Source organism: Budorcas taxicolor, chromosome 6, assembly GCF_023091745.1.
Source record: "Budorcas taxicolor isolate Tak-1 chromosome 6, Takin1.1, whole genome shotgun sequence".
Taxonomy (NCBI): Eukaryota; Metazoa; Chordata; class Mammalia; order Artiodactyla; family Bovidae; genus Budorcas; species Budorcas taxicolor.
In genome coordinates, this window is record NC_068915.1 from 56824081 (window position 1) to 56851826 (window position 27746).

The window sequence follows — 27746 nt, forward strand, 5'->3', positions numbered from 1 at the left end:
GCCACTTCCTTCTCCAGTGCATGAAAGTGAAAAGTGAAAAGTGAAATTGAAGTCGCTCAGTTGTGTGTGACTCTTAGCGACGCCATGGACTGCAGCCCACCAGGTGCCTCCATCCATGGGATTTTCCAGGCAAGAGTACTGGAGTGACTTGCCATTGCCTTCTCCATCAAAAGGGAGAAAATTAATCAATTATTATAAATATATTAAGGATGAATAGAAAGATAGAAAAAATAGAAGAAATAATGGATTTCCCCTTACATCCAAGCAATTCTCCAAAACCAACTAGGTGTCCTAGAATTCAACTTAATTCTAACACCCTCTACCTTGGAGATAGTGTCAGATCCCGCAGGTTAATGGCTCAGTCTTAACAAGAGTGGCCCCCCCACACACACAGACACAAACATATACACAAACACACAGTTCAGGCACCAACTGACTAACCATCTGTAGGATTGGCCTTCCAACAACCCATTCCTCAGGTTTGAGTAATTTACTAGAGTGGCTCACAGAACTCAATCATTTTTCTTACTAGATTATCCACTTACTATAAGAGATTGTAACTCAGGAAGAGCCTGATGGAAGAGATGCATGGGGGCAAGGTTTGGGTTAGGCCATGCTCCCCAAATCTCCAGTATTCACCAACATGAAAGCTCTCTGAACTCCATCCCTTTGGAATTAATAGAGGCTTCCTTAAATATACATGATTGATTAAATCATTGGCCACTGATAACTGAATTCTATCTCCAGCCCCTGTCTGCTCCTTGGAGGTCAGGGGGATGGGCCTAAAATTTCTAACCCTCTAATCACCTGGTTGGCTCTCCACTGGCAACAAGCCCTCAACCTTAGGTGGTGTGCAAAAGTCACCTCATTCACATAATGAAAGACGTTTATCATTCTCCTCATTCAGGAAATTTCAAATTTTCTGTGCCAGAAACAGGACAAAAACCAAACATATATTGCTTACTATGAATCACAGTATCACAATACCAAATAGTTCAGCATTTTGAAACTGATTCTGAAAATTTTGTATTTTTCCATCAAATATAAAAGTTAGTTGTCGAGTACCATTATTTATATGTCAAGCACAATCTTATGATGTGCATAGCACTATCTTGAGTTTACATGTAAGAAATTTGAGGCCTAAACAAGTATTTAAAACTTACCCAAGATCACAGCTTACTAGCAGATTGAGGATTAGTTTTAGTGTTAGTTGCTCAATTGTGTCTGACTCTCTGTCACCCCGTGGACTGTAGCTTGCTGGGTTCCTCTCTCCATGATTCTCCAGGCAAGAATACTGGAGTGGGTAGCCATTCCCTTCTCTAGCGGATCTTTCCGACCGAAGGACCAAACTTGTGTCTCCTGCATTGCAAGCTAATTCTTTACTGTCTGAGCCACCAGGAGAAGCCCAGTTTGAGGATTATCCGATTGCAAGTTGGGAGCTCCTTCAACTACATAAAATATATTTCATCATCAAGTGTTATTATCTGAATTTATTCTTCATGAACATTCCGTAGAATTTAGTCTGTCAATGCCAGAAGAGTAATGCTGTATGAGTAGAAGTTTGCCAGGAGCACCAAGATTATTCACATTTGGATGCGTGGGTAGGAGAATTCAAGCAACATCTGTTGCCCCTCCATGGTCCAGTGCACAGAACTATAAAAATGCAAAGTGTTCTTTTTTTTTTTTTTTTTAATGAACAACGAGTCCCAAAGGAATCACTAACAGGAGAAGGCAGACTTTAAACTGAACCACAGAATCATTTCAAAGCTAATTAGAAGCTACAAATGTGGAAAAGAAAATTTCAGTGCAATTATTTAGAGCAAGAAAAAATGAATTATCAGACTGTGTTCTATCCACAGTCAAACTATATTATCCAGCCCAGCACTACCTACCCTTTTCTTTGACTGTTTGACTACAGAGCCTTTACTGTACTCATGAAGTAATGTAAAGAAAAGGATATAACTCTCCTCTCTAATCATTGTAAAGTGCCCTGTTAGGCTAGGCAATAATTACATGAAGAATTTTGTTCAAAAGCTGAAACAGGTGGTGAAACTATAGTGGAGGCCTTGCCCATGGGCAATGGGAGCCTATGGATTTAGAGAAGCCTCGTCTGACTCTTCTTACAGTTGGTGCAGTGGTAAAGAATCACCTGATATATGCAGGAGATATGGGTCCAATTCCTGGGTCAGGAAGATCCCCAGGAGAAGGAAATAACAACCCACTTCAATATTCTTCCCTGGGAAATTTCCTGGACAGGCGAGTCCCAGCAGGCTACAGTCCATGAGGTCACAAAGAATTGCTCACAACTCAGTGACAACAGCAACAAGAAAACAGGGCTCACAGGTATGTGCTGACCCTTCTTCTTCTGATGAAATGTGCTACTCCCTTGGGTGGTAAATGTTCCAAACTAGGCCAATCAGCTTCCCTTTCACCTCTGATTAATGGCTCGGAAGTGTTTGAGCAAAAGGCATTCAGAGAGCCCATTTGTATTAGAAAATGAAGACAACAGAGAGAGAAACAGAAACTCAAGAAATCTTAAAAACATGTTTCTTTTTTTCTTAGTTTTCCCTAAAACCAACAGCTATATATCCTATCTGCCCTTACCAAGGTTTATAAATATGAGCAATAAATATTCCATTTCATTATACCAGGATAGAGAATTTACCCAGAAATCCTTTGACTCTGTGGATCACAATGAACTGTGGAAAATTCTGAAAGAGTTGGGAATGCCAGACTACCTGACCTGCCTCTTGGGAAAACTATATGCAGGGCAGGAAGCAACAGTTAGAACTGGACATGGAACAACAGACTGGTTCCAAATAGGAAAAGGAGGACGTCAAGGCTGCATATTGTCACCCTGCTTATTTAACTTCTGTGCAGAGTACATCATGAGAAACGCTGGGCTGGATGAAGCACAAGCTGGAATCAAGATTGCTGGGAGAAATAGCAATAACCTCAGATAAGCAGATGACACCACCCTTATGGCAGAAAGTGAAGAGGAACTAAAAAGCCTCTTGATGAAAGTGAAAGAAGAAAGTGAAAATGTTGGCTTAAAGCTCAACATTCAGAAAACGAAGATTGTGGCATCCGGTCCCATCACTTCATGGGAAATAGATGGGGAAACAGTGAACACAGTGTCAGACTTTATTTTGCAGGGCTCCAAAATCACGCAGATGGTGATTGCAGCCATGAAATTAAAAGACGCTTACTCCTTGGAAGGAAAGTTATGACCAACCTATACAGCATATTAAGAAGCATAGACGTTACTTTGCCGACTAAGGTCCGTCTAGTCAAGGCTATGGTTTTTCCAGTGGTCATGTATGGATGCGAGAGTTGGACTGTGAAGAAAGCTGAGCGCTGAAGAATTGATGCTTTTGAACTATGGTGTTGGAGAAGACTCTTGAGAGCCCCTTGGACTGCAAGGAGATCCAACCAGTCCATTCTAAAGGAGATCAGTCCTGGGTGTTCTTTGGATGGACTGATGCTAAAGCTGAAACTCCAGTACTTTGGCCACCTCATGCTAAGAGTTGACTCATTGGAGAAGACTCTGATGCTGGGAGGGATTTGGGACAGGAGGAGAAGGGGACAACAGAGGATGAGATGGCTGAATGGCATCACCAACTCAATGGATATGAGTTTGGGTGAACTCCAGGAGTTGGTGATGGACAGGGAAGCCTGGCGTGCTGCAGTTCATGGGATCACAAAGAGTCGGACACGACTGAGCGACTGAGCTGAACTGAACATCCTATTGTGACTCTTCACCCCATTCTTAAGACTCCTCCCCAACTCCCTGACCCACCCCCCATTTAAGCTCCATTCTCCTAGTGAACAGAATAACAATTTCAAATCCTTACAGATTCTAAGGGCTTCCCAGGTGGTGCAGTTGGTAAAGAATCTGCCTGCCAATGAAGGGTACGCAAGAGACTCGGGTTTGATTCCTGGTTCAGGAAGATCCCCTAGAGGAGGAAATGGCCACCCACTCCAGTATTCTTGCCCAGAGATTTCCATGGACAGATGAGTCTGGCAGGCTTGAGTCCATGTGTTTCCAAAGGGTCAGACACAACTGAGCTTGCACACATAGACAAAATCACACTAGCATCTCTTCTCAGTCCAGCCAGCACAGCCCCAGAATGTGGACCCATGTGAAGGCAATTGAAAATAGGAGGTTGGAACATTTCTGGGATCACAAGCCTTTGCTCACAGTCCACAGTTTTATGTTCCATCTGTGACAGCTGTTTGCTGACCACCACACTGCTTGAGCTTAAGTCCAAAGCTACCTTGAGTAAGCATCTATGGAAAACAACATAAGAACGCCAAGGCCTTTGGAAACCACAGAATGTAAACAGTGCAGCACCTTCCAACTCTTCTTCAATAATTTTGTTTCCACTACTGATGGAAGAAAACAGTTATTAGTTAGTCCTTCCTCTCAGTCCTGCATACAGAACTCAGGAACAGCTAAGCTAAATTCAGCCCACATTATCTACTTAGAGTAGAAAGGAAGACGATTTTTCTTTGAAGTAAATAAGTAATTACATTAACTTTTGTGCACTAAATTATAGACTACTGGCTGAAATATGCAAATTTAAATAAACAAAATCATTATTACATATTAATGTACACCCAAGAAAGGCAAAATGGAGTTATTCAGATTTTTTCACGATTATCCAGAGGGCTAACAGAATACATTTATCCAGAGGTCAGCCTTCTGGCAGTGTTGGCCCCTTGTAGATAAGATAGGTAACTGGCTTGAACACTGGAACTAATATTTATCACTAAGCATTTTACAGACAATTCTGTTCATCACAGGTGTTTTTAGGACCTACTTGGTGCTTGATACTGGTGAGAGAATGTTTAATGGGATTGTAGCAGAGCCTGTGGTTGCTAACTACAGCATCCTTCCAGCCCTTTCTCCTAACATTTAGTTGAGCACGTTGCTGCCGATAAGAAAATTACATTTCTCAGACTCCTCTGTTGCTTAGGATGGCCACATTACTGAATTCTGGCCAACATTATGTAACAGAGGTATGATTTGAAACTTACGACAGAAATTCTAAAACGAAGGAGCCATACATTTCTCCATTTCCTTCTTCCTGTTAAAAATTATAGAAAAGAAGTGGCTGGAGTTAGGATGTGGCATTAAGGCCATTAAAACCCTTCTCTAACATGCTAAAGGAGGAAGCGAATCTGTAGCATTAGGCTTCATGGGACAGATGGATTCTATCAAAATTATTCAACTCTCCCATTATAATGATGAAAGTGAAACAGGAGAATGAAAAAGTTGGCATAACTTTTGGCATAAAACTCAACATTCAGAAAACTAAGATCATGGCATCTGGTCCCATCACTTCATGGTAAATAGATGGGGAAACAATGGAAAGAGTGAGAAAATTTATTTTGGGGGGCTCCAAAATCACTGCAGATGGTGATTGCAGCCATGAAATTAAAAGATGCTTCCTCCTTTTATGATCAACCTAGATAGCATGTTAAAAAGCAGAGATGTTACTTTGCCAACGAAGGTCGGTCTAGTCAAAGCTATGGTTTTTCCAGTAGTCATGCATAGATGTGAGAGTTGGACTATACAGAAAGCTGAGCACCGAAGAACTGATGCTTTTGAACTGTGGTGTTGGAGAAGACTCTTGAGAGTCCCTTGGACTGCAAAGAGATCCAACAAGTCCATCCTAAAGGAGATCAGTCCTGAATATTCATTGGAAGGACTGATGCTGAAGTTGAAACTCCAATACTTTGGCCACCTGATATAAGGAACTAACTCATTTGGAAAGACCCTGATGCTGGGAAAGACTGAACATGGGAGGAGAAGGGGGAGACAGTGGATAAGATGGTTGGATGGCGTCACTGGCTCAGTGGACATGAGTTTGATCAAGCTCCAGGAGTTGGTGGTGGAGTGGAAAGACTGGCGTGCTGCAGTCCATGGGGTCACAAAGAGTCATACATGACTGAGCCACTGAACTGAACTGATAGTGAGAAAGCAGACATAGACATTGCCTGAAAGAAAGGATGTGATCCAATAGAATTTTATTTACAAAACATAGCCACCATATTGACACTAGTTTACCAACTCAATAAAAAGAGAGTAAAATGGGGAAATAGAAGGAGTTTGTCAATGGAAAAAATGTCAAATAGCTCTTTGACCTCCTATCCTCCACATAACCCATATACAAAAATAAATCCATTTCTACCTTTTTAAAGCAACTTTCTTTGGGAATGTTTCTCTACTCCATAGAGTGGAAACTAAACCTAAGCATTACAAAAATAGGATTCTTGCATCAAAGTTTTAGAATTTTGTGGGTTGGTCTGGCAGTTAAACTTTGAATTTCTATATAGGATGGAAATTATGATAATGAAATCAAAGAATAGAGGAGACGTGTCAAATCTAGATGATAAATAGGCAGGATGAGGAAAGGAATTTTAGAGCAAGAGACAGTGAACATGAGTTTCAAAGATGATAAGAAGCTCTTCAGATGATGAATGCAGAAGAGAGTATTCTAGAAAGTTATAGTAGGATGTACAAATGCCCCCATGTGACAGAGTAGAAAAACCAAGTCAGGAGGACATTTATGTGCCAAATAAAAGAATCACATTTTTATTCTAAATGTACTGGCTCAGAAAGGAGTGTTTTAGTGGAAGCAATTCTATCAGGTTTACATTTTAAGGTTAGTTTGGCACAGCTGTGAGGGTGGTAAGAGACAGGGAAGACAGTATGGTGAAATCAGTTGTAAATTTTGTAATAATCTACAGAAGTGAGAGTGGGGCCAGTTAAGGTGACATTAATGGACCTGGAAAGATGGTTTTGATTTGCAATTTAGAAGGTAATTTTTCCAATATGGGGATAGATTGGACTGAAGAGGAGGATAGTCAGTAACAGAAGTTTCTTGCTCATCCTTCCAAATTTTAGAACTTTCCCCAAAATACCAAAAATGCAAAACTTTAAATTAATGGTTTACCCAGTGTTTCAGTCCCATAGAAGATCAGAAGTGGCAAACTGGAAAGGGTATTAGAAGGGCTTTTATTGGGAGAATGGCATTGAAACATGTATAATATCATATATGAAACGAGTCGCCAGTCCAGGTTTGATGCATGATACTGGATGCTTGGGGCTGGTGCACTGAGACGACCCAGAGAGATGGTACAGGGAGGGAGGAGAGAGGTGGGTGCAGGATGGGGAACACGTGTATACCTGTGGCAGATTCATGTTGATGTATGGCAAAACCAATACAATATTGTAAAGTAATTAACCTCCAATTAAATAAATTTATATTAAAATATATATATATAAAATGCACAGCAAGTAATAAGTGATTAGCAAAAATAAATAAATAAAGCAAGAAATGAACATTTAAAAAAAAGAAAGAAAATCTACTAGTGCTCCAGTACTTTGGCTACCTCATGCGAAGAGTTGACTCATTGGAAAAGACTCTGATGCTGGGAGGGATTGGGGGCAGCAGAAGAAGGGGACGACCCAGGATGAGATAGCTGGATGGCATCACGGACTCTGAGTGAACTCTGAAGGATGGTGATGGACAGGGAGGCCTGGCGTGCTGCGATTCATGGGGTCGCAAAGAGTCGGACACGGCTGAGTGACTGAACTGAACTGAAAGTGTTATTAACATTCCCATTTTATTTATGAGGAAACAGGCCCAGAGGCTTGAAGAAAGTAATTAGTAGGTGAAAGATGTATTGGTGAGCCTATTTATCTATACTTAATAAACTTTGTTGATAAGGGAAAAAATAAATAAATAAAGGCTGCTAACCCAACAGAAGTAGAGACACACAAGGGTCTGCTATTGAGAGTAGAATCAGTGGTCTTTGTGGATTAGGAAACTGACAGGAGGTCATAATTACGATCCTGGGACATTCCCACAAATGCTAAAAATGTCTTCAGTTATCATTTGCTTAAGCAGGCAAGACACTAACCTCTACATTTTTTTAAATATACCAAAATAAATATGTTTAAATGTTCAAAAGGGTGATACTTCAAAGGGCAGTGATCATTTAATTGGAAATTTTACTTGACAGTACATTTTATCCTCCAGAGAAGTTAACTAAATGAGGCATACATCTATTAATAGTCTTTTGCTAATTTAAATTTTGAGTTCTCTAGCTGTTAATTGATAATTTTTAATTTTTCCCACTTTTCCTATTAAACTGTAGGACTTTGGGGAATCATGAAATGAATTAATTATACTGAAGTCCTTAGAAGTGCAGGCACAGAAAGAACCTTTAGAGGTCAACAGCTCAAATGTCCTCCCCACTGCTGCCATTACTCTCCTTCCTCAGAATACTTGCTACTTACTCTTTAGTCACTGCTCTGGTTTTACTCTTTTCAGATGGAAATAAACCCATTGTGCTAATGCCTCACACTGCCATTTGCCACTCACATAATAGTTACCCTAATGAGCCTGCTGAAGGCAGGAAGAGAAGGGGATGACAGAGGATGAGATGGTTGGATGGCATCACCAACTCGATGGACATGAGTTTCAGCAGGCTCTGGGAGTTGGTAATGGACAGGGAAGCCTGACATGCTGCAGTCCATGGGATTGAAAAGAGCAGGACAAGACTGAACAACTGACCTGAACTGAGTGAGCCAGTGTCTTCTTCAAGAGCATGAGTTCCTTCAGGGTAGGACGATGTTTGATTGTCCTTGTAAGTCTGGTGCAGCAAGCACTGTGCTTGGCACAAAACAGGTTCTTAGTAGACAGGTTTATTAAGTAAAGGCATGGATTAAACCCTGCTTTTGCCTTCAGCTATAATTTTCCGTCAAACCATCAGTGAAAAATTAGAATGCAGCCTATTTTGAAGGAATGTGATATCATCATAGTTACGCTTTCTTATCGGAACTGCCGAAAGCCCACTACTCGAATGATTAAAACATAAATCACATTAGCTTCCTCAAAACCTTCAAACTCCAAGGGTCTGGTCCCAGAGTAGTTTCTTATTGGAAAATTTGAGAAACCTTTGTGACCTATGAACTATGAAAAAACATATCCTAATTTCCATTTTTTCCCCAGTTTTGCCCTCTGTCTTTTGTTTGCTTTTGTTTGGACAGATATTAACTCACCAGTCATTTCCATCAAGGAATGTCTTAGAAATATTCCAGTGGTATAACTGACTCAAATTTTCCTCAAAAATAGAATTATTGTATTCTGTAACCTACTCCATTTTTTAGTGAGGACACAACCGAGAAAAAAAAGTATCTGCTCACCTTAGTTTTTTCTTCACCTTCAAAAGAGTCCGTTCAGAAGTGGACGTAAATTGCATAGCTGAGCTGACATTGCTGGTCTAGTTAGTGATTCCATTTGTCCTGTCTGAAATCCATACTGACAGAAGTCCTCCTTGGAGGGATGGGAAAGGCAACATTATGTAGATGGTGAGTGTTCAAATATAGGAGTCTCTTAGTAGGGGGACAGGACATTGTGGATGGCTGATGAATAGTTCACAATATTGCACACTCCAATGTCCCCAAATTCTCCTAACATCTCCTGCCTCAGTTTTGCCTAGGGCATGCTCTGGCCATGCTTTTTATTATTTCTTCATAGGTTCTGATCCTAATGCTTCAGTTTTGTTTTGTTTTTGTTTGTTTTTGTTCTGGACCTAACAAGAGATAAAATTGAGTAGCATCTGTGCAGCTCCTACCTAAAAGTATTATACTCTGAAAAGATAAGGAAAAACATATTTATGTCCCTTCCTAGAGGTAAATTGTTCACTATCAAGAGCTATTAAATTAGCATTGGAGGCAGTTTCTCATTTTCTCTAGTTATTTTAAAAAGACATTGTTCTCTATCCAATGGAGTCAACTTAGAGAGGTGCTAGAGTGGATTGCCATTTCCTTCTCCAGGGGATCTTCCCAACCCAGGAATCAAACCCAGGTCTCCCGCATTGCAGGCAGATGCTTTATCATCTGCGCCACCAGGGAAGCCCTCCAGAGAGGTCTAAACTTAGCCAAACTAGCTTTTTATTAAAAGACAATTATCAGTTTATATAGCCTGATTGCAATAGGTTCTTGCACAAAGAAGTGTCATTTTTCCAAGTGCTAAGCATTCATTTTCTTGCAAGTTTTTAAGTCTTCTGGTTCCAGTAGTATAGGAACCAGTGTTGTATTCTCGAAAGATGTGCATGGCACCTGTAGGTTCATCTTGAAGTAGTAAAAATGATGCCTGGTACTGATTATTTCCATTACTGATGGATCTAGTTATTTCTTTGAAAGATGACAAAACTTTCATGAAAACCATTACTTTCTTAAATATTTCCTCTTGAACAATCTGTCTCTTTTTGCACTTCTGGAAATCAGAGCAGCTGTACTGCGCATTCTCATTCTCTTATCTGTATTTCTTAACTTCTTATTTTGAAACTTCTTGTCTTTTGGAGAGGAATTCTGAGTAACTTGTTCAGTTATGTCTTCCAGTTCAGGATTTCTTTTTTCAGATTTACATAATAAGCTATGAAATGCATCTATAAAATTTTTAACTTTAAGTAATCATATTTTGTTTTTCTAAAAGTATGTATTCAGTTCAGTTCAGTTCTGCTGCTCAGTTGCGTCTGAGTCTTTGCGACCCTATGGACTCAGCACTCCAGGCCTCCCTGTCCATCACCAACTCCCAGAGTTTACTCAAACTCATGTCCATTGAGTCAGTGATGCCATCCAACCATCTCATCCTCTGTTGTCCCCTTCTCCTCCCAACTTCAATCTTTCCCAGCATCAGAGTGTTTTCTAATGAGTCACTTCTTCGCATCAGGTGGCCAAATTATTTGAGTTTCAGCTTCAGCATCAGTCCTTCCAATGAATATTCAGGACTGATTTCCTTCATTTATTTTTTTTTTTTTAGTCACCTCATTTTATTGTAATAGCTATCCATGTCAGTGCAAAAATGTCACATTTCATTCATTTTACATAAAATAATGGAATAAGAGAAACATTCACTCATTTTGTGTCTCTACTGTCTTCAAATCTTGCTGTTAACACACACAGGGCTGTAGACATCTTGCTTTCTTTCAATTTGCATTCAACAGCTCCTTATCCACTTCCGGACTGGTTGGATCTCCTTGGTGTCCAAGGGACTCTCAAGAGTCTTCTCCAACATCACAGTTCAAAAGCATCAGTTCTTCAGCGCTCAGCTTTCTGTATAGTCCAACTCTCATATCTATACATGACTATTGGAAAAACCATAGCTTGGACTAGACTGACCTTCGTTGGCAAAGTAATGTCTCTGTTTTTTAATATGCTATCTAGGTTGGTCATAAAAGGAGGAAGCATCTTTTAATTTCATGGCTGCAGTCACCATCTGCAGTGATTTTGGAGCCCCCAAAAATAAATTTTCTCACTCTTTCCATTGTTTCCCCATCTATTTGCCATGAAGTGATAGGACCAGATGCCATGATCTTAGTTTTCTGAATGTTGAGCTTTAAGCCAGCTGTTCCACTCTCCTCTTTCACTTTCATCAAGAGGCTCTTTAGTTCTTCTTCACTTTCTGCCATAAGAGTGGTGTCATCTGCATATCTGAGGTTATTGATATTTGTTTCGGCAATCTTGATTCTAGCTTGTGCTTCATCCAGCTCAGAGTTTCTCATGATGTACTCTGCATATAAGTGATTTAAAAAAATCCTTTCTTGATACAGAGCCCCTGTTTGAGTTTCCTGAGCCATACAGCAAATTCCCGGGACTATCTGTTTTACATATGGTAATCTAAGTTTCAATGTTACTGTTTACATAAATCTCACCCTCTCACCCACTCCTCCCCTCTCCCCATATCAATCTAGAGGGGTGGGAGCGGGGAGGGAGATGGGAGGGAGGTTCAAAAGAGAGGGGATATATGTATACCTATGGCTGATTCATGTTGAGGCTTCACAGAAAACAGCAAAATTCTGTAAAGCACTTATCCTTCAATAAAAAATTAATTTAAAAAATTCTTTTTTCTTTTTGGTGATTCCTTATTTCTTGCTTATTCTTATTATTTATCTTTTGTTTTCTAAATAATATCTGCACAATTTATATTTGTATCCAGTGTAGCTGGTCTTATTTGAGATTCTAAAACTACTACTTATTTTTTCTACAGATTTTATTCACACAAATTTTTTTTTTACTTAATTTCCTCATTTGTGTCTGCATTTTTAAAAATAAATTTTTGTATTTTAGGACAATTTAAGATTTATAAAAACATTATGAAGATAGTACAGACTTCCCATATACCCCATACCAATGTCCCCCAGTATTTACATTTTACACTAGTATAATACATTTGTCACAATTAATGAACCAATGCATTATCATTAACTGAAGTCCATACTTTATTTAGATTTTCTCCATATTTCCTGAAATCATTTTTTTCTTTTCCTGAATCCTGTCCAGGCTATCAAGTTACATTTAGTTGTCATTTCTTCTTAGATTCCTTTTGTCTGTGACAGTTTCTCAGGATCTCCTGGATTTAAATGATCTTCGCAGTTTTTAGGAATATTGCCAGGTATTTGTGTTTGTCTGATGTCTTTTCCATGATTAGACTGAGGTTATGGGTTTGGGAGAGGAACATTACAAAGGCAGAGTGACATTCTCACCATATCATATGAAAGGTACATGCTAGCAACATGTATGACATTGTTGATGCAAATCTTGATCACCTGGCTTAGATAATGTTGTTGGGTTTTTCCACTATAAAGTTACTCCTTTTTCCCACTTTTTGGGTTTAGATCTGTAATGTGTTTTATGTCTAAGAAAAGTCTTCCGTTTTCAATATGTACAGCCTTTCTTCTTGTAAAAGTGGACATAATGACTTCCAGGGTTTTTGTATGCTGGAGTTGAAATCCTACTTTGTTTTTCATTTCCTTCTTCATTACTGTCCTGTTTTATAATGGAGCAGAATTAAGCACACTGAGTTTCACGTCAGCATCTGATCCAGGTGGGCAGACTGCTGACTAACCTATGCCTGCTGTCACCAAGTTCTGACACTGAAGTCCTTGCACATCATCTTGGAAGTATGCAAAATCTCCAGCGTGAATTCCGGATATTGCTTATGCATGTGGAGCACACCAGTGACATGGTTAAGAATGCCTCATGAAGGGACATTCAGAGTCCATTTGGAATAATAAAAGAATCACATGCAGTGCTTTAGACTGGATCAATAGAGTGAACTGTTAGGAAAGTTGGGCTTCCCAAGTGGCTCAGTGGTAAAGAATCCACCTGCCAATGCAGGAGACAGGAGATGTGGGTTCAATCCCTGAGTATGGAAGATCCCCTGGAGGAGGAAATGGCAACCCACTTCAGTATTCTTGCCCAGAAAGTCCCGTGGACAGAGGAGCCTGGTGGGCTACAGTCCATGGGGTCGCAAAGAGTCAGACACAACTGAGCGACTGAGCACATTATGAAAATTAGAAACTCCTCTGTAAAAACTGAGCATGCAGTTTATAAACATAATTAGTATAGGACATTGATCTGGGAGTCCATATTCTAACCAAATTCAAAGTAAAAGCCATGCTGAAAATTTGCTTTTACTCATTTGTGTCCATTAATTTTATCAAAGCCACTAAAATTGACCTATTCCTTGCTAAAATTAATCATCTAGCTAGAAAACATGTTGATTATAAGATTAATTTGTGAGAGGGTAACCCTATTTGACAAAGCTAATAAGATAGAAACATTATATTCTCCAACTCTTACTTTCTCAAACACCAAGTGAAGATCTGCACACACACACATTAGCTACTGACCTGAGATGATGTGTTTCTACTGAGAACTGAAAGAAACTTTGAACATAATCGTTCTCTCTTTTGGTGGAGCTGATAGCTTTGTCTTAAATTTTTTATCAGCTATAACTACACTGTCTCTCTCCTGTCTCCATCCACACCTTCAAAAATTAGAAACACAGAAGTTATTGTTTGTAGGCTAGAATCAATGATGTCTATGCATCAGACAATCAGTAATGATATTTAATGTCTACAATACTCTTAGAGTGCTGAAAGTTTTATGCAAATTAGCAAGTAAACTCCCAATACTCATTTTTAATTTTCGTTGTATACAAGTAAGAATACTGAAGCATAGAAAAAGAATAGGCACTAGGTCCCATAGAACAATGAAAAGAAACCAACGTATTTCAAGTTTCTATTACAGTATCATTGTTTATAGTATAGTTGTATACTATTATTATATATCATTATTGTTTTAGTTAGAATTGTAATATTTAGCAAATAAAAATATAGAATATCCAGTTAAATTTGAATTTCTTATAAACAACAAATTTTTGGTATAAATATGCCCCAAATAAGCTCCATGGGACATACTTATACAACTAAAAAATAATTTTTTAGGTTTGCCATATTTTACCTACCCATGTTATTCATATTGATTGAGAAAACTGAAGTAACAAAGTGTCATAGAGCTATTAAAGGGAAAGCAATGTACATTAAATTGGCTACAACATTGATTCTGTTTGCCAAATGATTTGAATCAGAGCTGAAGGAATCACATGATGTTACTGCTAGTGATGCTTAAACTTCCCAAGGAGGAAATGGCTGTAACGTCATTGCCCCTTTGCCCACCTGAGTTCTCTCAGGGCTGCAGACGGTTTCCAGCTCCATGACAGTTTCCTTCCGCCAGGGACTCTTCTGCCTCTCTTTCTCTCTGCCTGAGATTTCTCTCCAGCACTTGGGAGCTTGCCAGCCTGCACAACCTAAAAGTGCTAGGAAGGTAACATTCCTACAACAGCTGCTCAGGCAGCAGGAGAAACAAGAAGGGAGAGAGATGCCCAGCCTCCCCATCCTTCTGGAAGGTCACCTGAAGAATTGTTCCCCCAAGTCCCTAGTGATAACCTGCACATTATTGTCTCTCTTCTCCCTCCCTGTTTGACTCTTCATGTTGCCTTGTGCCTTCTGAGTGCGAGAGCCAAAACCTGTACCAGGCAAGTCCTTGTCCCATGGACTGCTTTTCCAGGAACCCAAACCAAGTAAATAAATTAGTAAATGAATTGCTGAGGAGGAATTGAAAAGGCTATATTCCAACTAAGAGTTCTGCTTCATCAAGACCTTGAAGAATGGAAACACTCTCATTGCTCTCTTCATAAGGAAGTATGGTCTGAAGCAAACCAGCTTCACATGAAGCAGAGAAAGCAATAAGCTGGACTTCCAGAAATGGAATATTAGAGGTATAGGTTCAAAGCAGAGTCTATTGATAGAAAACAGGGATCACATCTAGCAGTCTTCTTCACTCTCACCTCTTGTGTTTTCATTATCAGCTCTTCCCCAGGACACTGATTTCCAGCTGCCCTGGCTTCTGCTCTTGTTTTCCTTTATTATAACAGATTCAATCTTTAGTTGCAATGAAATATTGATGCACTCTCCTAGAAGCATGGCCCAAACTTTCATACTTTCTTTGAATTATGTGCAGGACACTGTCGAGATGCAGCTCTCTCAAGATGACCCCTAGGATGCCTCCTCCAGCAAAAAAGTTGATGTGCCTTCCAATTTCATGGGGCTGTTACTTTTATTGACATTTATCCTGGAAGCTGAAGAAAGTTACATGGTCTCACTAATGACATAGTCCCCCCATGAGATTGTGCAGGATATAATATTCATTAGAACTCAGTCTTGTGTCTTCACAGAAGTTGACTAGATAAAGTCAGTAAGAATTCATATTGGAAAGTGTTCACCTGAACCAAATAATGAATCCATTTGTCATAATGATTTACATGGCAAGAGCAATTATAAAGGAGAGAAATACTTTCCTCTATCAAACTTTTGCTTGTTTATAGTGTATTCTACCAGTCAGTCACAGGATTCATTTGTATGATAATTACCAGGAATGCATTCAGAAGAAATGTTATACTTTCTTGCAATTTATTATCTTTTAGCTTTCTGATAAACCCTTATTTATCACTTGGAAATCTCCATCCTCTTAAAATTGGTCAGGGGGGTCATGATTTCTCTACTGGAAATTTTCAGGTTTTAAAACTGGAATCATTTTTACAGTCTTTAGTAGTATTTCATGAGGAAAAAGGTCATGCCAGAGTGCCCTGTTGAGAACATTTCAGTAATGTTATAACATCTAATTAAGAAAGCAATGGTGAAACTATGTTCTTTTTACAGAAGAAATGTTCTTCTACCTGAGTCATTTATACATTTCTGCTGTAACATTTTGAAACTATTTTTAAAATATAGATGTTTTAAAGCTTCTTAAATATCTTTAGCTACATGCTAAATCTCCTTCTTTCTCAACACACACTATTTCTTGCCCTCTCTCTTTAGGAAGCAAAATGTGCATCTGACAAAAGTGAATACTCTATCACGCCATTTTAAATGATTCTATATTTCTCCTATTAAGTACATTTATATTCATAACCAAGCCATTTTGAGAATCTAAAATATGTATTAAGGTTTTTGGAAGCAAAGTTAACTCTGTTTCAAGGAAAAAATACCTTTGGGAGAAAGTAAGTATGTTCAGCTGATTCTTAAGAGGCCTATGATTTCCAAGCTCAGAATGCATAAAATCTAACTTGAAGCTATCATATGAAGAATCAAGTGGTGATTGTAGAGAGAAATGACAGATATTTATTATGTATAGTAAGGTCCCAGTATTTTCCTCTCTTTCTCTATCTTACAGCCTCTGAATTTCACCATCCCTTAAGGGAACTCTAGGGGACATTCTGGTCCCCATTCCCTGTTCATATGTGACTTAAGTTTCTGGAAGAGAATGGACAAGTCTGATTACAACTTCTATTCATGCCAAACTGTATCCATTTAGGATTGCTCACACCCTGTCAGATCTATGGGAAGATGAAAATCTCCATTTTTAATCTCCATGAAAAGTAGTTACTTTCTGTACAGTGTAGTACACAGGTGCTTGAAGCAGGTATTAATATGAGTATTCACTATCCCATTAGTCACATAGTATTTATGGCACTAAGAGCTGTTTATTTTTCTCCCATTCAGTTCAGTAAATCAGTGAGATATCCTTAGATTATATAGGCACTGCTAGTGCACCAGGAAATTTTTCTCTTTCTTCCAAGTCATTAATGGTTGTCCCTTCTACTCAGTGTTACAGGTACAGCACAGTTATAATTAGGTTGGTTCCAGTGAGCCTTCTTATAGTTGAATTACACATTTGAACTATAAAAGACATAAAATTATATAGGTTGATGCATTAGGGGAAGAGAGGAGCGGCAGTGGAGGTCAGTATGTGAATTTCCTGGGAAGAGCTGCTCCAAGGGGTGTTGAAAAACATCCAGATTTTTTTAAGCCAATGAAAAAGAGGAATTCACAGTTCATGAAAAAGGTGGCTTCTATGAAGCAAAATAATGAGTTGCCCCCTTTCTCCTTCTGGAGCTGAGAAAGAGGACCCTTCCATGCAGTGATGTTCTGGAATATCACATACTAGCCTAGGGGAGCCAATTGTGTACCTCTCTTCCGAGTTCCATTTTCAGTGATTTGCAGATGCAGATCAGCAAGGTGGAAGTATTTACACCATGGAGACTGTAAAATGCTACAAATCAGGGCATTATCTCCAAGGAGCTTGTGTTACATATACCAACACGCCTTTGCCTCCAATTAAAGGTTATTTGATGAACTGACTACTCGAAAAAATGTTGACAAGATGCCCTGGGAAACATGTCAGACATACATTTCTCTGGCAGCTGACAGCTCTCAAGCAACTCTCACAAGAGCTAGTTACTAATGATGAGGCATTCATCTAGGGGAGGCAGTGGGCCTCCTTGGTGGTCCAGTGGTTAAGACTCCCCACTTTCACTGAGGGAATGCAGGTTCAATCCCTAGTCGGGGGGAAGTTCCAAATGTCATGCAGTGTGGTAAAAAAAAAAAAAAAAACAAGTGAAGGCACTAACTTACTAACTATACCATCATTTACCCATCCAGAGATGTTATTATACTTGTCAGAACTCAACCTACATCTTTCACTATGACTGAAAATGGCAGAGCAGCCATTTGAAAGGTACAGTGTCAACATAGATTGATTTTCTTTCCGTAAATTTATAGATAACCATTTGGTTTTTTTGGCAAAGTACAAACCAGAGCACAGTGTATTCTGCTTACACACACTGATTTTCCTTAAAGGATGTTTTGCCTTCTTTCTCTTAGGAAGCTGAGATACTTGTGAATAACATTTGTGGGTGGCAGAATTTTAAAATGCTCAAAAGTCACATGTAGACTGACTGTCTAAAGAATATCATTAGGGAACTTGAGCATTAACAGGTGCAAACACCTAGCCAGTCTATAGGTGTGACCTATAAAAATAGGAATCATTTGTCTAGAGCAATACTCAAAGCTCATGATCAAACTTTTATGATTACAAGAGAAAAGGAAATGACTTTTCTTAACTATACTTTTTAAAGTAAAGTAGTTTCACTTCATTGCAAAATTTAAGTACAAAGTTGCCCCATACCCCCTGTTCCCTGACCCCTACACCCTCCCCAGCTATCAATATCCCCCACCAAGGTGATACATTTGTTACAATTGATGAATACATTATCATTCAAAGCTATAGTTTCCTTAAGGGTTAACTCTTGGTGTTGTACGTTCTACGGGTTTGAGACATTACTTTGCCGACAGAGGTCCATTTAATCAAGGCTATGGTTTTTCCAGTAGTCATGTATGGATGTGAGAGTTGGACTATAAAGAAAGCTGAGCACAGAAGAATTGATGCTTTTGAACTGTGATGTTGGAGAAGACTCTCGAGAGTCCCTTGGACTGCAAGGAGATCCAACCAGTCCATCCTAAAGGAGATCAGTCCTGGGTGTTCATTGGAAGGACTGATGTTGAAGCTGAAACTCCAATATTTGGCCACCTGATGTGAAGAGCTAACTCATTGGAAAAGACCCTGATGCTGGGAAAGATTGAAGGCAGGAGGAGAAGGGGACGACAGAGGATGAGATGGTTGGATGGCATCACCGACTCAATGGACATGGGTTTTGGTGTACTCTGGGAGTTGGTGATGGACAGGGAGGCCTAGTGTGCTGCGGTTCATGGGGTTGCAAAGAGTTGGACACGACTGAGCAACTGAACTGAACTAAACTGAAATAATGATGCGTATCACCATTACAGTATCGTATAGAATAGTTTCACAGAACTAAAATTCCTCTGTGCTCCATCTATTCATCCCTCCTTCTCCCCTAACTCCTGGCAAATACTAATTTCTTTACTATTCCCATGGTTTTGCCTTTTCCAAAATGTCATATATAGTTGGAATCATGCAGTATGTAGCCTTTTCAGATTGACTTCTTTCACTTAGTAATATGTATTTAAGTTTCCTCCATGTCTTTTCATGGCTTGATACCTCATTTCCTTTTAGTGCTGCATAATATTCTGATATACATATTATTCTGATATGTTTCTACAGACTACATATTATGTACATAATATTCTGATATGTATGTACCATAGTTTATCCATTCACGTACTGAAAGACATTTTAGTTGCTTCAAAGTTCTGGAAGTTATGAATAAAGCTGCTGTAAATATCTATGTGTAGGTTTTTGAATGACATAATTTTTCTACTCAGTAAGAAAGATTTTTGAAATTACAGAGACAACTGGGGATGTGTGAGAGGTCCCACCTGCCCTACAAAAGATTCTCCACAAATGTATTTGACCTCTGTTGTGCAAATCCACTCTGAGTAGTTCTAGCTACCTTCTTATATGTGACACTACTGCCGCACAGAACCTAATCCTGAAGGTTTTATGACTCAATTAGTCTCCGTGTTAGCCCTTTGGAAATATCAAGCCCTTTGCTGTCAGAGAGACTTAGAATTTGCCAGTCCCTCTGCCTGTAACACTGTTCCCTTGACTCTTCCCAAGACTGCAACCTCTGACATCGAAGTCTCAGCTTAAATGCCTCATTTCCAGAGAAATCTCCCCTGACATCTCTCCAGGAAGTAGCCTGCTCTTACATACCCCATTATTACTTATTATTGTTTCCCATTACTTCTTCACAGCAGCAAATTGGGCTTAATAAAATATATGCTTTTTGAAATACAGATTTAAATTCTTCCTAAAGATTTATATCTAATGAGGCTTGAGCTAATATAGCTGCAAAAGCAACTAGTCCAAGCTAAATATACTGATCTGTTGGCGGTGTGTGTGGGGAGGATGCTGGCGGTGGGGGATGGGGACATGCAGACATTTATCCTGTATCCATAACAGCAGCTCTAAAGTTCATTAAAATGTTGAAATATGCCTGGACTAGTTAGTAAACAGCTATTGCTCTAAGCCCTACTCCCTTAAGTGCCCACCTCCCTGGGTGCTCCACTTTCTCAGGGACCCTCTTGGTCCTTTCCATGATACTACAACTAAAGAGCTAATGCCCAGAGCCTTAAGGACTTTGAACCACACTTAAAGGATGGTATCCTTGCAGCTTAGTGTGCTACAGTACCTTCAGCTCCCGAAAGTCTATTGTTCTGGGCTCCATCATTGCTTCTTTCTCCTCAGGAATACTGATGACCATTCTTTGACCCACTCACATCCCTGGCCCACTCCCAGGGCACTTCAAGGACCAAGGAGAATCCCTTACAATTATACAGTGGAAGTGAAAATAGATTCAAGGGTTTAGATCTGATAGACAGAGTGCCTGAAGTTGAATTCTGAAGAATAGATGCTTTTGAACTGTGGTGTTGGAGAAGACTCTTGAGAGTCCCTTGGACTGCAAGGAGATCCAACCAGTCCATCCTAAAGGAAATCAGACCTGAATGAATATTCATTGGAAAGACTGATGCTGAGGCTGAAACTCCAAAACTTTGGCCACCTGATGTGAATAACTACTCATTTGAAAAGACCCTGATGCTGGGAAAGATTGAAGGTGGGAGGAGAAGGGGTCAACAGATGATGAGATGGTTGGATGACATCACTGATTCAACAGACATGAGTTTGAGTAAACTCCAGGAGTTGGTGATGGACAGGAAGGCCTGGCGTACTGCAATCCATGGGGTCTCAAAGTGTCAGACACGACTGATCAAGTGAACTGAACTGAATATTATATAACTGTTGTAAGAGTCATGTAAAAATATATACATTTTATGCACCACAACATTTTTTGTAATCATTTGCATTCTACAAAATACTGATACACTAATGTCAGTGATAGGAAGTATTATATCTTTTTGCTAGCAACTATAGTACTGTGGTTGTTCCATTATTGATTTTAGAATATTTTAATAAATCACAATCAATCTTTTGCAAAATTATCAGTTATTCACAATTAATTTTTAAACCACCTGTTGATAAAAAATGGCTGTGATTACAAATTAGTTCAAATTATCATATTCTGTTATAGTGAAAGCAATAATTCATACATCTAACAGCGAACTGCCCCCTAGTAGTCTTTGTGACCTTTGTGTCCTAGAAGGTAAATGTTCCCGTTTTAGCTGTTCAAGAAGAAAAATAAGAACACTGATTAACAATTTCTAAATATGACTGAGATGAAAGGTGAGTGATAAAATTGCAGTTATATTTTATAAGATGAGTAAAATACATATTTCTGTTTAGAAAGTTTTCTGTTTCATCTATATACATTGCAAACAATATATTAAGTGATGTCACAAGGCAAAATCTTTAAGAGCAAGATTGCATATTAAAAGGAATGTGGATGATGTGTTAGATTTGGGCTCTGGAAAAATGATGAAAGACCTGCAACCTGTCTTTGTATCCCCCCTTCCCACCTCCCTCTCACTGTCCATTTTCAGCTTTGAGAGCCTTTTCTCTCCCCACCCAGCAGCCTTTACTCTGGAGACTGTTCATGGTACTCTCCAGCTCACAAGTTCAATCTCATGCATCAATGTCAAGCAGCCCTTCCTGCCTAGCCTACTCTAAATCTGGTCTCAGACTGAAAAATAAGATAGCTACTCCAAATGAAAACTTTTCAAACGTGCCTAAAAGATGCTAATATGTTGCTAGCTAGAAAACAATATCAAGTTTCTCATTGGCATTATTTTATTCAATAAAATGTCATTATAGTCTACAAAACTTGTCTAATTTGTAAAAATTATTTATTTTTCCCCATGGGACTCAGTATAACAGTATAACTACTTTTATTTTGAATGTGAAAAACGTGCCCCATAAAAATGTTTAAAATTTTTAATTAGCTTTCAAGTAGAGTTAGATACAGATGAAACTCCAGAGTCATATAGGTATAGCTGTGGACATCAGGTGTGAGAATAGACATAGGCATACTTACTATTATCCTATACCTTTTTGCATGAGGACTTCTTCTCTATACCCCTTTCCTAAAACAATGCTCTCTTTTCCATAGATATCTGTTCTCAGCCAGTAGTGTCAGAAAACACTGTCATAAAGTTTCCTTTAAAAGCAGCTATGAGAAGAAATAATATTTTGATGAAATAAATTTGAAACGGCATGATAAGATAAAGTCAATTGTTGAGACTGATAGGCAAGATTGAGCAGGTATTTGGGTAATGGAACAGGCATCTTGCTGCTTAAATCGAACCTTCTAGTATGAGCATGAGCATTAAGAATATTATATAAGTGTTCAAACAAGTGTCAGAATTCTATCATTCTTGGTTGTCTGCTTATTCCGAGCAAGGCCAGCTTCCCAAATTCTAGAAGATTGACTAGGATAAGACGTTTATATTCTCACATCAGGGAGAAAACATTTTTCTTGCATGTTTTAAAATACCAAGTCACCTATTAACTTGAGACAGGAGATTGTATTTGTGAAACATGTAGTTGGAATTGAGATTCCCATTTTGTACCTCTTTGTGAAAATGCAGATGGATTAACATTCGTGGTCACTGAGTTCCGTTTCCATAGATATAGTTTCAGTTGTACCAACCAGTGACAGATTGTGTATTTCATTACTTTGTTTAAAATATCAAACATTTAAAAATATCTAGCACTACACAGCATCACATATGAACATAATGATATTTTATCTACCTTCAAGCATTTTAAGGTTCCTGTGGCATTAAGAAAAATGTGTACCTATATGATGATACAGAAATCCTATTAGTTTAACTCAGTGTGTTGGCTTGACTTCCACAGAATGCTTTAAGATGTCAGAATTAAATGAATTTATGATCTCATAATATCCAGAGAAAAGTTAACCAGGTAACCAGATGCTTCAGATGTTACAATTCTACAGAGCCTTAGAAATGATAGGGGGAATATATTTTGTGGCTAAACTGAAAAAACAAACTTATTTGGCTTTACAATGGAGGGCTACAGCTAGGAAGAAATGTACCCAATAGAAAAATATGAAGATTATGCTATTCTTCCCTACTAGATGAGTTAAATTTTTAGAATATATTTTTATATTATTGTATTTCTCACGGTAGAGTTTTGAATCTACTAAATACTTAATGTATAACTGCAAATTTAATGGTACATATATAAATTGTTGAATCTAGTACCAGGTAAATCTTAAATAGTGACAGTGATGAACCCCAAACCTACAACTGAATGTGCACGTTATTTGGGGGATGTGTTGCATTCCCAGTGACATAAAAAATAATGTAAAATGTCATTATATGAAGATATACTCATTCAATTCAATTCACAACTCAATCAGTGAGCTTTGGGTACCTTAGTTAACAGAACAATAAAAAACCTCTACTCTCATGGATCTCATATCCTAGCAGGAGGATACCACCAATAAATAATATAAGTTAAGTTAAGTCGCTTCAGTCACGTCCGACTCTGTGCAACCCAATAGACGGCAGCCCACCAGGCTTCCCCGTCCCTGGGATTCTCCAGGCAAGAACACTGGAGTGGGTTGCCATTTCCTTCTCCAATGCATGAAAGTGAAAAGTGACAGTCAAGTCGCTCAGTCGTGTGTGTCCGACTCTAGCGACCCCATGGACTGCAGCTCACCAGGCTCCTCCATCCATGGGATTTTCCAGGCAAAAGTACTGGAGTGGGGTGCCATTGCCTTCTCCGAATAAATAATATATCTAATAAATAATTATGTCTTGTGTTAGAAAGTTGTAAATGCTATGGAACAAAAGAAAAAGCAGAGCCAAAAGTAAGGAGATTCAAAATTATAAATGGTAGGGATATGGGCTGTTGTTAAACTACAGCATTGAAAAGAGTGGTCAGGGTAAGCCTCATTAACGTGAGCTTTGAAAAATTGGAAGAGCAGCCCTGTAGATGGCTGAGGGCAGAGTATTCCAGGTAGAGGCAACATCCAGAGCAAAGGTCCTGTGATCAGAATGTGCCTGTTGTGCTCAACAGAAATCAGGGAAGTAAATGTGGTTCTCTGGAGTAGTGGCAACAGGGAAGAGTTGTGGAAAATAAGATACAAAGGGTAAGTAACAGAGAGCAGACAAGGTCATATAAAGCCTTCCAGATGATTGTACAAATTTTAACTTTCATTGAGTAAAGTGGAGAGTCATTATAGAATTTGGAGCAAAGAAACAGTCTCCTCAAACATAGATTTTGAGTAGATTCCTCTACTGCTGCAAAGAGGACAGACTGTGGGAAGACAAGGATAAGTGCAAAGCCTGACCAGTTAGGAGTTTTGCAGTAACCCAGTAGGGCCTTCCCTGGTGGTCCAGTGGTATAGGATCTGCCTGCCAGTGCAGGAGATAAATGTTGGATCCCTGGGTCAGGAAAACCCCTGGAGAAGGAAATGACAACCCATTCCTGTGCTCTTGCCTGGCAAATCCCATGGAGAGAGGAGCCTTGGGGACTGCAGTCCATTGGGGTCACAAAAGAGTTGGACACAACTTAGTAACTAAACAACAACAGTAACCCAGTAACAGCTGGTGGTGGCTCAGGTAGAGATAGAAATGGTGGGGAGATTAAATCATGCATATTGTTTGAAATTAGAACAAAGGGACTTCTCGGTAGATTTTTAAAAGTATGTGATAAAACCAAGGATGATGCCAAAGAGTTTGTCCTGAGCAAATTCTGAACAAGGATGAAATTTCCCATAACTGAGATGAGGAAAACTATGTGAAGGAGGTCATAGGAAGAAGATTAGTACTTCCATTCTGGACATTAACTCCGTTTAGTATAGATCCAAGTAGAAATGTTGGGCAGTTGGATATATGAATCTAGAGTTCAGGTGAAAGGGCTAGGATTGAGATTTAAATTGGGGCGTTATCAACGTGTATCATATCGAAAGCCATCTGACTGGCTGAAACCAAGAGTTAGTGCCTGGATTAAGGACTAAACCCGGGAGACTCTACTATCAAATGTCACGATGGAGGAGAATCAACGAAGGTGACTGAGAAAGAGCAACCAGAGAGTTAAGAGAGAAGCAAAGAGAGTGTGGGCTCAGAATTCATGTGAAGAAGTTGCATAAAAGAAGACGGATCAAATAGGTCAAATCTACAATAGGTCAAGTGAAATGAGGGTCAAAAATTGGCCATTGGATTTAGTTATATGGAGCTTATTTGTAAATTAAAATATTCATTCTGACTATATGCACTATTCTTTGGGCATTAATTACCATTTTGCTTTATACACAAGAAATTCCTTCTATCCAAGACTTCTGTCTCTGACTTCAGCAGTTTCTTTCTTTCTTTTCATTTCTTTTTTTATTTATAACTGAGCTTTTCTTTGGTGTATGGATAATTATTTGCTTTCTCTTGTTGTTGTTCAGCCACTCAATTGTGTCAGACTCTCTGAGACCCCATGGACTGCAGCACACCAGAATTCCCTGTCCATCACCATCTCCCAGAGCTTGCTCAAACTCGTGTCCATCGAGTTGGTGATGCCACCCAAGCATCTCATCCTCTGTTGTCCCCTTCTCCTCCTGCCTAAAATCATTCCCAGTATCAGAGTCTTTTCTAATGAGTCAGCTCTTCACATCAAGTGGCCAGAGTATTGGAGTTTCAGCTTCAGCATCAGTCCTTTCAATGAATATTCAGGATTAATTTCCTTAAAGATTGACTGGATTGATCTCCTTGCAGTCCAAGGGACTCTCAAGAGGCTTCTCCAACACTCTAGTTGAAAAGCATCAGTTCTTCGATGCTCAGCCTTCTTTATGGTCCAACTCTCACATCCACACATGACTACTGGAAAAAACCATATCTTTGACTAGACCGACCTTTGTCTGCAATGTCTCTGCTTTTTAATATGCTGTGTAGGTTTGTCACAGCTTTCTTCCAAGAAGGAAGCGTCTTTTAATTTCATAGCTACAGTCACCATCTGCGGTGATTTTGGAACCCAAGAAAATAAAGTCTCTTACTGTTTCCATTGTTTCCCCATCTATTTACCATGAAGTGATGGGACCAGATGCCATGTTCTTAGTTCTCTGAATGTTGAGTTTTAAGCCAGCTTTCTCACTCTCCTCTTTCACGTTCATGAAGAGGCTCTTTAGTTCCTCTTCACTTTCTGCCATAAGGGTGGTGTCCTCTCCATATCTGAGATTATTGATATTTCTCTTGGCAATCTTGATTCCAGCTTGTGCTTCATCCAGCCTGGCATTTTGCATGATGTACTCTGCATATAAGTTAAATAAGCACGGTGACAATATACAGCCTTGACATACTCCTTTCCCTATTTGGAACGAGTCATTGTTCCATGTCCATTTCTACCTGTTGCTTCTTGACCTGCATACGGGTTTCTCAGGAGGCAGGTTAAGTGGTCTTTCTCGTAAACCTTTTAATTCCTTATATTTATTTTAAATACTTTCTCCACACATGCTTTTTAACTCCTGTAATTTTTTAACGTTAGTTTCTTCTTATATTTACAATACAGAATGATATTTTAACTCATCCATTACTTTTTCATTCTTAGTCTTGATTTTTTTCAGATTATCCCACATTTATGCTTTATTTCATACTAAATTTTACAGATAAGATTAACCTTATACAACTTTCATACTTATTAATGGTCATAAGCACTGAATTATGATTGTTATTGAAAACAAAAAGTCTTTTTTCCCTAATCTTTTTTTCCTGCTAGTTTGACGACATAGTTGAGTTCTTTCTGGTGCATTCATTTTAGTTTTCCCAAGAAAATAATGTGGTCCAAACCAAGATTTTTTTTCTTACCCCTTTGCATAATAACTTCCACATTATATGCATTTTCTCCTCCTTTTATTTGTATTGAAAATTTTTCTTTTTATCTCTTGTAATTAGAGTTTTTCTATTTATCAGCTCTCACTTTCATTGGGCTGACCTTTGTAATTTTTTATTTATTCAGATTCATGTCATCCTGCTATTGTAGGCATCTTTATACACATTGGACTAGCATTCCAATTTAGTCAGTGTTCTCAAGCCAGTAAATGTCATGTCCTACTGTGAAAATGAATGCGATGTAAGATGAGTCTATATTAGAGACTGCAGGAGATTGCAGGATAGAGGTTACATGTGAATTGATAATTAGGAATTATAGAAATTAAAATAAGGAAATTTACCAGTAAATAAAACTTTGGAAAAGCTGATGCAAAGCCCTTCTATAATTCATATGACTGTCTAAGGCATTATATATCTAACTCAGAATCTTACAGAGTTCTCCAACCCTTCCCAGTTGAATAGGTACATATATGTGCAACATACACATTAAACATCATGAAACAATAATGAAGCACAGGAGCACAAATTAATGGCTACCTTGCTCTGATCCTTTCATGCACACTTTGTTTATGTGCACAAGCTTTGACCATTTATTTCAACAGAGTGAATTATCAACTTTACTGAAGGTAGTCAGATTGGTTTCAAAACATTTTTGAATGTCATTGAACACTTCACTGAATAGATTATCTTCAAATGGCTTTTATTTCCAAATAAATACTCTGTGGAACTACTTTTTGTTTTAAAATATTAATAAAAGGGAATTATCC